This window comes from Amblyomma mixtum, chromosome 8, assembly GCF_055824585.1.
Source record: "Amblyomma mixtum isolate Tamu chromosome 8, ASM5582458v1, whole genome shotgun sequence".
Classification (NCBI taxonomy): domain Eukaryota; kingdom Metazoa; phylum Arthropoda; class Arachnida; order Ixodida; family Ixodidae; genus Amblyomma; species Amblyomma mixtum.
This window is the reverse complement of record NC_143019.1, coordinates 99,549,983-99,561,371: the sequence shown is the minus strand read 5'-3', so window position 1 is coordinate 99,561,371 and position 11,389 is coordinate 99,549,983. Positions and strand designations below refer to the sequence as shown.

The 11,389-nt window shown below is 49.4% G+C and overlaps 8 non-coding genes and 1 pseudogene across 8 annotated transcripts; all 9 read left to right on the top strand.

Annotated features, from left to right (window-relative positions):
• The first annotated feature begins 1,443 nt into the window (after positions 1-1,443).
• On the top strand, positions 1,444-3,751 carry LOC149333696 (uncharacterized; annotated as a pseudogene).
• Positions 1,766-1,837, top strand: TRNAT-UGU (transfer RNA threonine (anticodon UGU)). Its single transcript has one exon. It is a non-coding gene; the product is annotated as a tRNA-Thr (tRNA).
• Positions 1,906-1,977, top strand: TRNAT-AGU (transfer RNA threonine (anticodon AGU)). Its single transcript has one exon. It is a non-coding gene; the product is annotated as a tRNA-Thr (tRNA).
• Positions 2,046-2,117, top strand: TRNAT-UGU (transfer RNA threonine (anticodon UGU)). The gene has a single exon. It is a non-coding gene; the product is annotated as a tRNA-Thr (tRNA).
• On the top strand, positions 2,186-2,257 carry TRNAT-AGU (transfer RNA threonine (anticodon AGU)). Its single transcript has one exon. It is a non-coding gene; the product is annotated as a tRNA-Thr (tRNA).
• TRNAT-UGU (transfer RNA threonine (anticodon UGU)) lies at positions 2,326-2,397 on the top strand. Its single transcript has one exon. It is a non-coding gene; the product is annotated as a tRNA-Thr (tRNA).
• A 3,576-nt stretch (positions 3,752-7,327) lies between the features above and the next one.
• TRNAT-UGU (transfer RNA threonine (anticodon UGU)) lies at positions 7,328-7,399 on the top strand. Its single transcript has one exon. It is a non-coding gene; the product is annotated as a tRNA-Thr (tRNA).
• Positions 7,400-7,467: 68 nt separating this feature from the next.
• TRNAT-UGU (transfer RNA threonine (anticodon UGU)) lies at positions 7,468-7,539 on the top strand. Its single transcript has one exon. It is a non-coding gene; the product is annotated as a tRNA-Thr (tRNA).
• Positions 7,540-7,607: 68 nt separating this feature from the next.
• TRNAT-UGU (transfer RNA threonine (anticodon UGU)) lies at positions 7,608-7,679 on the top strand. The gene has a single exon. It is a non-coding gene; the product is annotated as a tRNA-Thr (tRNA).
• The last annotated feature ends 3,710 nt before the right edge of the window (positions 7,680-11,389 follow it).

The window sequence follows — 11,389 nt, the reverse complement described above, 5'->3', positions numbered from 1 at the left end:
CGTAGCTAGGAGTGTCCTTGAATGCTGTGATGCAACGGAGGGTCGTGTCGCCATGATGCAACTGGACCTGCATAAGGCGTTTGATAAAGTTGTGCATGAAATTTTGTTCGCGCTGTTGGAACATGTGAATGTAGGATGTATCATCACTGATGGCGTGAAAATGGTTTATGATGGCTGTACATCAAGGTTCATAATTAATAACCGCCTGAGTAATAGTATTCCTGTCTTGTCGTCAGTGAGGCTGGGTTGCCCTCTTTCTCCACTGCTTTTTGCACTTTACCTAGAGCCCTTTTGTTTAAAGCTGTTAATTACGCAAAACATTCGAGGTTACGCCTTTTGTCATAATGAAGTGAAGGTATTGGCATATGCAGATGATATAGCAGTGTTCTGCAGAGACCAGGAAAGCGTGCAAGATGTGGTGAGAGAAGCCGTAAATGTTTGTGATGCAAGTGGCTGTGCGATAAGCTGGCAGAAATGTTTTGGTTTTTGGCATGGAAAGTGGCAGGCCACGCCAGAAGTATTCTGTTGAATGAAGTGGGTAGACACGCCAGGAAAGTACCTCGGCGTGGCGCTAACCAACTACAGAGAAAGAAAAGAATATTGGGCCCATGAAACCGAACGAGTCAAAGCTCAGACAAGCAAATGGGGCGGTCACAACTTTTCCATGTTTGCAAGAGCTACGGTGTGCAACATATTTTTAATAGCGAGGATTTTTTACGTTCTGCAAGCGTTAACTTTACCAAGGACTTCCGTGCAAAGGTTGCACAGAGTGTTTGCAACATTTATTTGGGCGTCAACATGGGAACGTACCAGCCGATGCAATCTGTTCCACAAGGTGCGGAACGGGGGGCTAGGGTTGTCAAATTTATTTCTGAGACAGATAGTCACTAGATTCTTTTTCTTGCGTCAAGATAATGATTTTCTGCGAACTGTTATACAAGTGCGATTGTCAGAATCACTGCCTGATTATGTTGTGTCATCCATGTCTGCAGGGCGGAGTGGGTTAAGTGCTTTTTTGCAAGAAGTTGTTGCAGCAGTCCGTATTCTTCGGTCAAAATTTTCCGATGAGTATCTAACCATTGTAACAAGGAAAAAGATGTACAAGGACCTGCTTGATGTGTTTCTGCCAGTGCCTGTTTATCGCAGTGCATATCTTCTGGGTCCCGAAAGGGATGTGCTAAAAAGAGTCAAAAGAATGCCGGTGAAGCCTTCAGTGCGTTCTTTCTTTTTTCAATTGCATACTGGAACCCTCCCAGTGAAGCCATGGTTGCAAAGCAAAGGCCTCTTTGTACCTTGGTCAGTAGAGTGTCTTATTTGCAAAAAAGTGGAAACTATAGAACATATCTTTCTCGACCTTCATGATGCTGTTTTTCTTTGGGATGTGTTGAAGCGCACACTGAAAAAAGATTTCCCCCTGACTCCTTTTGGTATCCGATTCCTACCATGTGCAGAGCCAGGTGAAGTGCCTTGCGACCTGCAAATGTTGCTCTGCATGCACAGCCTATGGCGTACGCGAATGGATGTCAGGCATGAACTTGTTGTTGTGAATCCGGCTCATCAGTATTTCATTGAGAGCATCATGTATTCAGGAAGTTTTCGGACAGCAAGCTCCTCAGCCTGAGTGGCTGCCTGTCCTCGACCAACTAAAATCATTTAACCCATTTTATCATCGTGCACTAGCTAGAAACTGACCTGTGCTTTTATTGTCATGCCACTGTATTTTTTGTTTTGTTTGCCCGGCCAAGTCGGTAATAAGGAAAAAAAAGCCGCTATAGCTCAGTGGTAGAGCGCTGGTCTTGTAAACCAGCGGTCGTGAGTTCGAACCTCACTGGCGGCTTCCCTTTTGTTTTGGCCCAGAGGAAGATAGTAACTTTGTGTCACAGAGTTAATCGACCCTGAACAACGGCCGCTATAGCTCAGTGGTAGAGCGCTGGTCTAGTAAACCAGCGGTCGTGAGTTCAAACCTCACTGGCGGCTTCGCTTTTGTTTTGGCCCAGAAGAAGATAGTAACTTTGTGTCACAGAGTTAATCGACCCTGAACAACGGCCGCTATAGCTCAGTGGTAGAGCGCTGGTCTTGTAAACCAGCGGTCGTGAGTTCGAACCTCACTGGCGGCTTCCGTTTTGTTTTGTCCCAGAAGAAGATAGTAACCTTGTGTCACAGAGTTAGTCGACCCTGAACAACGGCCGCTATAGCTCAGTGGTAGAGCGCTGGTCTAGTAAACCAGCGGTCGTGAGTTCAAACCTCACTGGCGGCTTCGCTTTTGTTTTGGCCCAGAAGAAGATAGTAACTTTGTGTCACAGAGTTAATCGACCCTGAACAACGGCCGCTATAGCTCAGTGGTAGAGCGCTGGTCTTGTAAACCAGCGGTCGTGAGTTCGAACCTCACTGGCGGCTTCCGTTTTGTTTTGGCCCAGAAGAAGATAGTAACCTTGTGTCACAGAGTTAGTCGACCCTGAACAACGGCCGCTATAGCTCAGTGGTCATTCTACTTCCGGCTACCGTTCGGTGCGGACGCAGGATCATGAGCTCCGGCGGAGCGGCGATAGCGGCCCTGGCTGGCCGCGGAAACAGGATCACCGATAGCGAGGACGGTGATTATCAGCTTATACTGCCCGAACTGCCAACAGGAAACATCGTTCTGAACACTGTGTTTTTGCATGGTGACGTGCGAGCGCGGCCCTACAGGGTTGAAGATTTAAGAGACGCCCTCCTGCCGACTTGTTTGCTGCCGGACGTGGTGGCTCTGGGAGCCTACCAGGTCAATCACGTGTGAGCAGTCACCCTTAATGGCGCGGAGGCTACAAAGCGGCTGCTGGCCTTTAAGGAACTAAACGTGAAGAAGCGTCGCTGCGTCATCATCGACCCACAGGATCAGCAGGTGAGGCTTAGGCTTCACTGGCTGTTGCACGGTGTGGCTGGCGACGACGTGCGGACCGCGTTAGCGGCGTTTGGGACCGTCATGGACGTTAGTAGAGAGCGGTGGCGTGTGCAAGGTGTGAGCGACAAGGGTTCCACGACGAGGACCGTCGTTCTGAAGCTAAAGAGGGGCATGACACTTCAAGACTTGCCGCATCAAATACGGGTTGGAGGAGAGTTGGCCTTAGTCGTCGCACCCGGTCGTCCGATGCAGTGCTTGCGCTGTCACGGCACCGGCCACGTCAGGAGAGAGTGCAAGGTGCCGCGCTGCTCGAGCTGCAGGCGTTTCGGACACGAGGACTCCCAGTGCATCCGTACGTATGCCTCGGCAATGGGACCGAGTGCAAGGGAAGAAGCCGAGCACTTAATGGACGCGACCGAAGCAGAGGACGCGGCGAAGGGAACGGGTGAGCCGGTGCCTAGCGCAGTGGCAGAACTATCAGCCCTCGCTGGGGCACCGCAGGACACAAGTGCACACCGTCCCAGTCAGCCGGTGGCTGGCCCTCCACCGGTGCAGCAGGACCTTGATAAAAGCGGAGCGAGTCGTCAAGCGCAAATGCCTCTATCGACCAAGGGACAGGATGCACCAGTCAATGGCGCTTCCGTTACAACGGGTACCGGTACTGCAACGAAACGCCCCCACGAAGTCTCCGGGGACCACGACGACAAGGTGCTCTCAGGCAGCGTTGACGAGCCGCCAGTGAAAGCGGCGCAAGGACGGCGGGCTACCATCAAGCCGCGACCAAACGTCAATGTGTACAGGAAGCCTGCCGACAAGCCTCCCCCGACGAAAAGCGACTGCAGCCAACAGGACGGCCCCGGAGGCGTCTAGCGGTTTGCTAGATGCTAAAGGTAAGCACCATGCTCCGGGCCTCCCTCGTACGGCAAACCTAAATGGCTCCTGAACCGTCTCTATGTGTAGCTACTTTAAATGTCAGAGGGTTGGCACAAAAACGAAAACAAAGTCAATTGTATCGGCTGGTAACAGAAAATGACATTGACATTCTAGCTGTTCAGGAGACAAAAGTCGAGGGAGAGGGGGAGACTGCGAGCATGGTGCTGCGTTTCACTGCGAGGTACTACGCCGTCGTTAGTAACGCTGTTGGGTTGTCAGCAGGATGTGTACTCTGTGAAAAAGTTGCCCGGTCTTACTGTTCAAAGCATCATGTCATGCCCGTCTCGGAGATTAATAGTGAGTGACTTTCTTCTGTGTGAAGCGGAATATTGGGTGATTTGTGTGTATGTGCCTAATACAGTGGAGGAAAGATATAATTTCTTTGCGTATGTCCGACAGTACGTGATGCCTGAAAAACGCCTCATTATTTTCGGTGACTTTAACTGCGTGCTTAGGTCTGCAGACAAAACCAGTTGCACAGCTTTTCGAGACAAGAGTACAGATTTATTAGCAGAGGTCATTGCCGAAGCGGAATTAACAGATGTAGCTTAATGCCTGCAGAGCGCACGCGCTGTAAAGTACACTCATTTCCAGGGTGCTAGCCACGCACGCCTGGATCGCATCTACGTCTCTCTGGATGTGATCCCGAGGTGCCGTAGTTACGACATTGTACCGATGTGTTTTACTGATCACTGCCTGGTTAAATGCGCAATAGGAACAAAAACAATTGAAACACTTTGTATGGGACATGTGGAAAATGAACTCTAAGCTACTTGGCGACGAACAATTCGTAGCAAAAGCATTAGAAGAAATTAACAGACTAAAACCGAACAGTAGCCTGAATCTCGGTCAGCAGTGGGAACTATGCAAGCAGCAGATTAAAGTCGCAGCAATTGACAGGGCCAGTGCGATTCGCTTCCACGAAAAAATGAAGGAAACCGAGCTGCGAACAACATTGCAGAAACTGATAGCAGAGGAGTGCAAAACGCCCTGTAATTTCAAAGATGACGTCAGGAATTTAAAGCAGAAACTGCAGTTGATCGAGGAAGAACGTTATCGGGGTGCGCTGGTGCGCGCGAGAACAAATTCACTGAAAGCAGGCGAGGTGCCTACGAAGCGGGCTTTAGAATTTGAAAAGACAAACGGCCGACGAAACCACATAGCAGAGATAGAGCGGAATGGCGTCGTTGTGAATGATAATGAGGGCATTGGGCGAGAGTTTTCTGAGCACTATCAGGCGCTATTTGCGGTCCATCCTGCCGACTTGGACGGGTTTAAAAAGACGTTTCTTGCCCACATGCCGAGATTGGACGATCAGATAAGAGAATTTTTGGAGCGACCAATAACTGAAGGTGAAGTGTGCGTTGCCATTGAAAACTTAAACAACGGAAAGTCGCCTGGGCCCGATGGCTTGTCCGCCTCCTTTTATAAGTTTTTCAAAGAAAAGCTGCCTGCAGTGCTCACGGAAGTGTTCAATGAGGCGTACCGAATGAAAGCTCTACCACCGTCCTATAGTACATCACACACTGTTCTTATCCCTAAGACTGATGAAGAGGAAAAACTTAGACTTGTGACATATTACAGACCAATCTCTTTAACCAACGTAGACTACAAAATTTTAATGAAAGTTTTAGCGAGCAGACTCCAAACAGTGATTAAAGACCTAGTAGGCTGCCACCTGACATGTGGAATCAGGGGCAGGTCTATAGTCAGTAACATACATAAGAAACGGTGCGTGCTTGAGTGCTGAGACATCATGAAAGCTTGTGTCGCTCTGCTGCAGCTCGACCTAGAGAAGGCCTTTGACTGCGTCCCACATGTTATTTTGTTCGCTATTCTTGATCATATTAATGTCGGCTCGATTATCAAAGAGGGAGTGGTCATGGCGTACAGAAATTGCACCACGCAGCTAATCATAAACAAGTCATTGGGGGCCCCCATTGCGGTGCAGCGTTCGGTGCGCCAGGGCTGCCCCCTCAGCCCACTTTTATTTTGTCTGTACATTGAAACACTATGCTTGGTTATCATTCAGAATGATTCAATTCGTGGGTTTCAACTGCAAGCGTCTGAAGTAAAGCTCTTAGCATACGCCGACGATGTCGCCGTATGCTGCGTCGACCAAGGAAGTATTACAGCATCGGTTGAAGTAGTGAAGTGTTTCCGGGATCTCACGGGCAGTTTAATTAACTGGGGTAAATGCCTCGGATTCTGGCATGGAGAATAGCCTACAACCCCAGACACATTCGCTGGCGTGACGTGGGTGAACACCCCCAGCGAAGTACCTGGGTGTCCCATTGGAATTCTACAAAAACAATGATGACCTCTGGCTAAGCCAGCTGCAGGAAACGCGAGAAAAAGCAGAGAGGTGGAAGGGGGTTCCTCTATCGTTCTTTGCCAGGGCCACGGTGTGTAACCTTTTTTTTGTAAGTAAGCTTTGGTATCTGATGGAGGTATTGCACTGCTCGCGGCTGAATGTGCAAAGGCTGCACAGAGTGTTCGCCATCTTTATATGGGCATCGCAATGGGAAAGGTGTAGCCGAACGAATTTGTTCAGAAGGGTGAAGGATGGTGGTCTCAGTCTGTCGCATCTCTTTGTGCGACAACTTGTAAATAGGTTTATGTTTTTTCATGACACAAGCGATCCTTTTTTGCGCACACTGTGCCAAGTTAGATTAAGAAGTGCGCTTCCTAGTTTTGTTGTTGGCACAAATGGGATGCCCGGACCCGTTTCGGGATTTTTCAAAGAGGTGGTGACTAGTATACGGTTTTTGTCGACGCGCTTTTCAAGTGGTTATCTTTTTTCAGTGAAAAGAACAACACTGTACAAAGATGTATGTGACATTTTTCCAGAACCATTGTACAGAGCCTTACATAGTGGACAGCCCGGTCAGAATGTTTTAAAAAGGATAAAGAGAATGTAGGTGACACTTGGCACGAAATCCTTTTTCTTCAAGCTACATACGGAAACACTGCCAGTAAAGAAATTTCTAGAGCAACGGGGTTTTTTCTTACCGTGGGGAGCTGACTGTCTGATATGCAAACAGCCCGAAACTATAGACCATGTTTTTCTGCATTGCTGGGAAGGTGTGTACTTTTGGGACGTTCTACAGAGAACGGTCAAAAAAGATTTCCCACTGCACCCTCACGGCATTAGATACCTAGCAGTAAATAATGAAGACGGGATTCCATTTCACCTCATAATGCTGGCTGGCCTCCACTCTGTATGGCGTTCTCGCATGGCCGGTTTCCATTGTGATCCGGACGCGAGGCTCGCACGGATGTATTTTCGAGAGAGTATATCCAGATTTGTTGAAGTTCAGAAATCGCTTGAGTGTGTACCACAGTGGTTGCCGAGAGTAGAAGCCTTGACAGCGCTGAAGGAATTTTAATGCGACAATGTCAGTGCAAAGCTGACTGCTACTGCATTTTTTGTTTCTTTCTGTTTTTTGTTTTAGTGTATCGTCCTGCATCACTGCTCACGGTCGGAGACCGGCAATAAAGAAAAAAAAAGCGGCCGCTATAGCTCAGTGGTAGAGCGCTGGTCTTGTAAACCAACGGTCGTGAGTTCGAACCTCACTGGCGGTTTCGCTTTTGTTTTGGCCCAGAGGAAGATAGTAACTTTGTGTAACAGAGTTAATCGACCCTGAACAACGGCCGCTATAGCTCAGTGGTAGAGCGCTGGTCTTGTAAACCAGCGGTCGTGAGCTCGAACCTCACTGGCGGCTTCCCTTTTGTTTTGGCCCAGAGGAAGATAGTAACTTTGTGTCAGAGAGTTAATCGACCCTGAACGACGGCCGCTAAAGCTCAATGGTAGAGCGCTGGTCTTGTAAACCAGCGGTCGTGAGTTCGAACCTCACTGGCGGCTTCCCTTTTGTTTTGGCCCAGAGGAAGATAGTAACTTTGTGTCACAGAGTTAATCGACCCTGAACAACGGCCGCTCTAGCTGAGTGCATTCTACTTCCAGGCTACCGTTCGGTGCGGACGCAGAATCATGGGCTCCAACGGAGCAGCGACAGCGGCCCTTTCCGGCCGCGGTAACAGGATTGAACACGCTGAAGATGAGTATCAGATTATTTTGCCGACTTTGCCTACAGGACGTGTTGTTCTCAACACCGTTTTTTTGCACGCTGACGTGCGAATGCGACCGTACAAGGTCGAAGATTTCAGGGATGCTCTCGCTAACGTTGGCGCGCTCCACGACATGGTAGCGTTGGGGCGTACCATATCAACCACGTATGGGCGGTGACTTTCGACTCTGCTGATGGTGCGAAGAAATTGGCTGCGCTGAAGGAGCTTAAGGTGAAAGACCGCCGCTGTCTGATCATCGACCCCGAGGACCAGCAGCTCAAGTTTCGGCTCCACTGGTTGCTGCACGGCGTACCCGATGAAGATGTCCGAACGGCTTTCGCGGCGTAAGGAACGGTGACGAAGGTGACGCGGGAGCGTTGGCGCGTCGAAGGCGTCAAGGAGAAGGGCTCGACAACGAGGACCATTCTTCTGAAAATGAAACCTGGCATGAAAGTGGACGACCTGCCTCATCAGGTACGAGTCGGCGGCGAATTGGCCCTCGTCGTCGCTCCTGGACGCCCAATTCAATGCCTGCGTTGTCGCGGCACAGGACACGTCCGCCGCGAGTGCAAGGTGCCCCGGTGCTCGAAATGGCGGCGGTTCGGCCACAGTGACGTCGAGTGCGTTCGCACGTACGCGACAGCCACAGGGCCTGTACCAGCGGACGAGCCGGCTGATTTGACCATGGACGTCGTTGAGGCAGAGGATGCGGCGAAAGGCACTGAGTCAGCCGAAAAGGGCCTGCCAGTGACAGCGTCTTGAATACCTGGCAGCGGTGACGCCAAGGGCAACGACGCAACCAGAGAGGTGGAGGGTGCCGAGCCGTCCAGGAGCGCGGATAACCCAGACAAGTGCGGCGCACACACTGCTAGCGTCACCGCAGCAGCTAAGCGACCCCACGACCACACTGGCGGCGATGGAGACAAGGTGACAGCAACTAGGGTCGAGGAGCCGCCAGCGAAAACGGCCCAAGTGCGGCGGCCCAGTTTCAAGCCGCGGCCTAATGTCTCGTCGGAAAAGCGGATCGACGACGAGGGGCCTGTGCAGCAGAGCGAGGCTTTTGCACCGGATGGTTCTGGTAGCGGCGACGGCGTCTAGCTGCGTGCTAGACGTGGGCGGTAAGCACCGATCTCTCGGTCTCTTCACTCTCTATAAAAATGGCTACTGCGCTTACGCTCACGGTGGGTACGCTCAATGTGAGGGGTCTAGCCGGTAAAAAGAAGCAGAGCCAAGTTTACCGCCTCCTAACAGACCGTGGGATTGATGTTCTTGCTATCCAAGAAACAAAAGTGGAAGGGGACGAAGAGACCGGGATTTTGGTGCAGCGTTTCACGGCCAGATATTACGCAGTCGTTAGCCACGCAAATGGCACATCGGCCGGATGTATTATTTTTGTTAGAAAAATGCAGAGTCTTGAGGTGCCGGCGCATTTTTCATGTCCATTGGGTCGATGTGCAGTGGTGGACTTTCGTTTCGCGAGTGTTGAATGGCGATTCATTTGCATTAATGCGCCCAATGTACTGGAGGACCGAGTTGTGTTTTTTGAAAGTATCCAGCAATATCTAAGCACTGAAAAACAGGTAGTTCTACTCGGTGATTTTAACTGCGTTTTGAATGCTGCTGATAAAACCAGCACACGTTCCCACCGGGATGGAAGCACCGAAGTTTTGTGTCGATTAACAGATCTTTTTGCCTTGAAGGACGTGGCTGAATGTGTGGAACGTACGCGCAATGTTATGTTCACGCATTTTCAACGCAGTAGTCATGCTCGTCTCGATAGAGTGTATGTATCTTTAGATCTGGTGCCAAAATGCCATAGTTATGATGTTGTGCCCGTGATTTTCTCAGATCACTGCATGGTGCAGTGCAATATAGGATTTAAAAAACGATCTAGTGTATTTCAGTGGGACTTATGGAAATTAAATAACCAGCTTTTACGGGACGAAACATCCACTGAGATGGTAAAAGAAGAAGTAAAGAAAGTAACGCGAGACGGCATACACGTATGGGGGTTGCAATGGGAAATTTGCAAACAACAAATTAAAATAAAAGCCATCGACAGAGCTAGCTGTATAAAATACCAAGAAAAGTTACACGAAGCACAATTAAAGCCCCTGCTTGACAAGTTATTTGCTGAGGAGTGCAAATCACGGGGTATGTTCTTAGACGATATCAAAAAAATCAAGCAAAAGATAGAAGTGATCGAAGAAGACCGCTATCGAGGGGCGCTTGTACGCGCGAGAGCCGAAGAATTTGCTGCTTGTGAGACGCCCACAAAACGAGCACTGGGAATGGAAAGAGCGCGCGCACGGCGAAATCATGTAGCAGAAATTGAGAGAGGAGGCCAAACGGTGAATGACAATGATGGTATCGCGCGAGCCTTTTTTGATCATTATCAAATGCTTTTTGCCCAGCATCGAGTAGATGTGGCACGGTTCAAAAAAGAATTTTTGGAGGCTATGCCTCGTATAGCCGATGAAGACAAACAAAGATTGGAGCGGGCGATTAGTGAAGCCGAAGTAGAACTGGCCATAGATAAATTGAACGCGGGAAAGTCGCCGGGACCTGCGGGCTAAGCGCGGTGTTTTACAAAACGTTTAAGAACGATTTAGCACCAATACTAACCGCTGTGTTCAATGAAGCTTATGAATTAGATTCACTTCCCGCATCGTATGCGTCATCTCACACCGTACTTATTCCGAAAACCAAGCAGGTAGAAAAATTAAGACAGGTGTCCTGTTACAGGCCGATCGCTTTGACAAATGTGGATTACAAGATATACATGAAGGTTCTAGCGGCCTGGTTACAAACCGTAATACGGGTATTAGTTGGCTCACACCAAACATGCGGGATAAAAGGGCGTTCCATTGTTAATAACATCCACAAATCAAAGTGCGTGCTGGAGTGCTGTGATGCCACGCATGACCGTGTGCAGTCCTCCAGCTCGACCTCGAGAAAGCGTTTGATTGTGTGTCCCATCAACTTTTGTTTTGTGTTCTAGACCATATTAATGTCGGGTCCGTAATTAGTGAGGGAGTTGCCATGGCGTACCGTAACTGCAGTACAAGGTTAATTGTAAATAAGAAGCTGGGGGGCCCCATAAGCGTACAACGTTCGGTGCGCCAAGGCTGCCCCCTCAGCCCCCTCTTGTTTTGTATATACGAGGGGGTACCCAAAAGAAACCGGACTAAATTTTTTGCTCGGCAAAGCTTCTTTGGTACCGCGTTTTGCCACTAGGAGCGCATAGAACGAACATTCCAGAGTCAGTAAGCCGAGTGCCATCGTTGAAGGAGGTCAGACTAGTTTAGGCAGAGTTTTAGAGTGACGACTGTTTTGTGTGAACGTCGTTTTTGCAATGGCTGATTTTCGTGAACAGCGTGCGCCGGTAAAATTACGATTTTTGCTAGGAAAAAATTGAATGGAAACTCTTGAAATATTAAGAAAGACGTACAAGGACGATGCTATGGGGACAACTCAAGTGTTCCTGAATCTAATCCTGAATCAAAG